Consider the following 4,174-nt stretch of genomic DNA (forward strand, 5'->3'; position numbering starts at 1 on the left):
TGAGGCTTCTAGTAGATTAAGATAGGAATGGATTAGTAATGTTAACAGTTTAGTACTATAATAAAGCCAGCTATTAGTTAGGTATGCTAGGAGTTGAACAATTGCTTAAAACCTGGTTCCACCCGGCAGATATTAAACTTGGCAGGCGTCTATTTTTAAACGTTTTTTTTTTGTTACGAGGCAGGTAGCAATGAAGCATACGACTTGCCCGAAGGGCTGCGGTTTCCGTAGACTATGGACGCGTGACTGTACTCGTCAAGAACCTCTCTCACTATATAGTGTTGGAGTTAGAGTCTGTTCGGAAGAAGAAGAGTCTTGGAATGTATTGGGCTCCATACATTCTACGACTCTTATATTCTCTTTCCGCACATACTCTACAACGCTGCAGTTTTTAATGCAACCCAGATTGTATTAGGAAAATCTATGGTCACAATTGAGATTAAAAAACCAAGGTGTTTTTGTTTCGATATAACCACACATAATTACGTATTCTAAATAAATAACAAACATATTTAAAACAGTATAACAGGCAGTTCAAAAGAACACAGACGGCAGTATATTTCACTCTATTATGCTAAATAATGAGTATTAATTTATGGCATACTTAGCCCGCTGCAACGTTCTAACTCTGAAATATTACGGGAACTACTGATTTATGTCTTTTACAAGCTTATAGCTATTAACTATTTTGATAAATTGTTCAATCTTACATTTTGTTTGTTTGTAAAATAATTATGGAACAAAAGGAGGGGAAGGTTGGGATGTAGTTTTCGTTACTCGTAACGTAACTTAAAAAACTTTTTCTCAAACATGCAATGAAATGTCGTCGCTCCGGGCGTTATATCAGGCTTCGAAGTATCACGTTTAGGACGGAGCAACTCCAGAGAACTGTAAAGGAATTTCATACGAAATTGAAGGCCTAGGCCGGGAAGTAATTTTTTTTTAAATTCTAATGTAAACATGGGGTCTGTGTCCATGAACAGACTAAACAGCCGAATTTTTTTTTTTTATATTTTTGGTGAATGAATGGTTACTGGACCAAAATATCCGTGTTAGTAACGCCTGTTATACACGAACGTACTGATATTAAGAATACGAATCTGTATGATTCAATGTGTTCATGAATAAATTTAAAATTTTGTCTATACGTAAGTCACCAGAGACCAATAGACAATATTTAAAATCCTCTGCATTTATTTTATTTATAGAAATTGAGATTCTTATTATCAGATTGTGTATTAGGGCCTAATAAGGTCTATTCGAACACTACACACGCGAAATACGGACGACTTCCGTAAAAAAAAAAACAATTATGGCGGGATCGGAAGGAAAATTAAAAAACTTTTGTTGTGAAGTTGGATTTTTATTATAAACATTATAAATTTGTTTTTTTGAGTGGTGTTTTTTTATTTCATTGCATGTTTGAGAAAAGCACTATACATGCCTAGCCGTGAAAAGGTCTTGCCGGCTTCGTATCACTATCCGGCCTCCCTACGGTCGGCCGGCTATACCTACTCACCCGGCAAGCCCTTCTTTCCCGGCGTCTGCAGTAATGTACTATTATGTGCAGTTTAATTATAACACAAAACACAATAGCACACACGTTCTATAATTCATTGCCAACAATTTACAAATTCAACTAAAATAGCAACAGTTCGGTTCGTATCAATATGACAGAGTCAATTTACACACAACCTTTTTTTAAAACAAAATACGTGCGCCTTGCACGCCAGCGCGCAGATCTTTTCGGCCGTACGCGCACCAATAAGGTGGATTTTGACGTCGCTTACACAATTTAAAGGTGTTCTAGAACACCACAGCGTAACTGTCATATAATTTAAGCAATTAAAACAACACTCGTGTCAAAGTAACTCCTCAGAGACTTCAAACTCACCGCTTTAACTTCAAGCTTCAGGTGACTTTCAACTTATTTTTCATACCTACCTCTTTAAGCACAGACTTAGTTACTTTGAGTTCTCGTTTTGTAAATTCGTCTTGAACTTTCCACATTTACATGAATAATTGCAAAGCGGGGCATCATTTTGCCCCGACGCCTATAGCTCAGTCAAGACTGAGTGTGAATTATTTAAATTTACCCCTCAATCGGGGTTACTTTGTTTCTTTTTTAAGAAAAACTTGATTTAAGTTTTAACACGGACATAGAAGTGAAATGATAATGACTAAAGTTATGGTATCGTTCGGATTCTGACTACTTCTGCAGTATTGCAGCGCGACATCGATGCGGACTGAATTGCTGCCGCAAATGTCAAACACCCAGAGATCAAAATTGAGTTTGACATTTGCGGCAGCAATACAGTTGGCAGTAATATCGCGCTGCAATACTGCATCAGTAATGCTGCCAACTACATTTCTACGACTAGTTCAGAGCCATAGTCAACTGTACTGTAGGTACCTAGTGCTCAAATGCTTCATAATTTTCAATTAATAATTTATTTCGTGGATTACCAAAGCAACAAAAATATTGCTTTGGTAATCCGCGAAATAATACTTACTGTGCTAGACATTGCATGCGAAAATACGCCAGTACCCTAAGTATAACGATTTAGCACTTTTATTAGGTATTTCGCGTATTTGAATACTTCTCCAAAATGTGAATACCATAAGTAAAACTTATTTTACGCTCCCAGAAATTGAATGGCAAAACACATTCGGGAAATAGGCAGAAATTGAAACGTCCACGGAACAACATCGGGTGAATTGTGTGATTGAAAGCGTACATTTACGAGTATCAATTATTTATGGAAGTAAGATTTTGCTCTTAAAAAGTTACGATGATGAGAGAAAGTTTTCGGGAGATAAAGTTTAGATACGCTATAGACTTTTTGACTGCTGCGATTATTTTTTAGTATGTAGGTAAGTAGGTACTTAGTTTTTAGGGTTCCGTACCTCAAAAGGAAATAAATGAATAAACTATCTTTTATCTCTTATCTTATCTTAAATACTAAAATCAGTATAATATAAATATTGAAGTGGGGCTCCCATACAACAAACGTGATTTTTTTGCCGTTTTTTGCGTAATGATACGGAGCCCTTCGTGTGCGAGTCCGACTCGCACTTGGCCGGTTTTTTGAGCTCTAGTTAGACTTCTATAGATACATATTTAAATGATATATTATGATATTAAATGATCTTACTCTGAAATGAAACTTCTCAAACACAGCTACATTTTACAGAATTTCCAATAGGTACCTAACAATCATTGACGTATAATATCTAAGGACGGGCTAATGGGGCACTAAAAATCGTACTAGTTCAGCGGTGCTACCCACGAATTCCAACCAATCGTGCAGTCTAACGCAACTAGTTGCGACCAATAGCGCGCGTAATGCGAACTCGTCAACCAATCGCGCACGTGATGCGAACTCATCAACCAATCGCGTTGTAGCGATTTCACACCGCTGTACTGGTCCCTGTCATGCCTCATTTTTATTGCCTCTAAAGCCAGTCCCTAGATATCTATGTCAATGCTAACAATTATATTTCACTTCCAACGAACAGACAAACAATTTAAGTCGAATTAAACTTAAATTCTGAACAAGGAATGAACGAATGACTCAATATAATGAGTCCAAATTTGAGTCACGTTGTTTCAAACACTTCTAACAGTAAAGAAACTGTCAGCAATTCTGTTACAGTAATAAAAGCTTTATCAGCCATTGGAAGTCATTTGATTACCGACCGTATTCACACGCAATAGATTCTAAATTCAAACTGATTATCAATGGTTGTTAAGACTAAATGTTGTGGGTAGAATTCTTACCGTACAAAGACGGCAATTATTTTGAATGAAAAAGTTGAAGAAAGTTTGTCACAGATTTTGAAGATTATAGACAATGGGGATGTCGCAGGGAAATGATCAAAACAGAGATTTGAACAAATCTCTAAGGGATATGATCAAATCACGCAGGATGTTAAAATGGCGAATCCAAATCATCATTTCCCTAGAAAAATTCAGTCATTTGACCAAATCACTGACTCTGTTTAGTGAAAAGGCAAAATCGGCCAATAAATGCGAAACGCTTTTTCATTTCACTAGATTTGTTTAGGAATTTGACAAAATCCCTAACCACGACAGTAAGTTGACGAAAGGAACTTAAAAAGTCAACTAGTTTTATCATTTCGCTAAACAGGTTTAGTGAAATGATAAAGTCTC

Source organism: Cydia amplana, chromosome 2, assembly GCF_948474715.1.
Source record: "Cydia amplana chromosome 2, ilCydAmpl1.1, whole genome shotgun sequence".
Lineage (NCBI taxonomy): Eukaryota > Metazoa > Arthropoda > Insecta > Lepidoptera > Tortricidae > Cydia > Cydia amplana.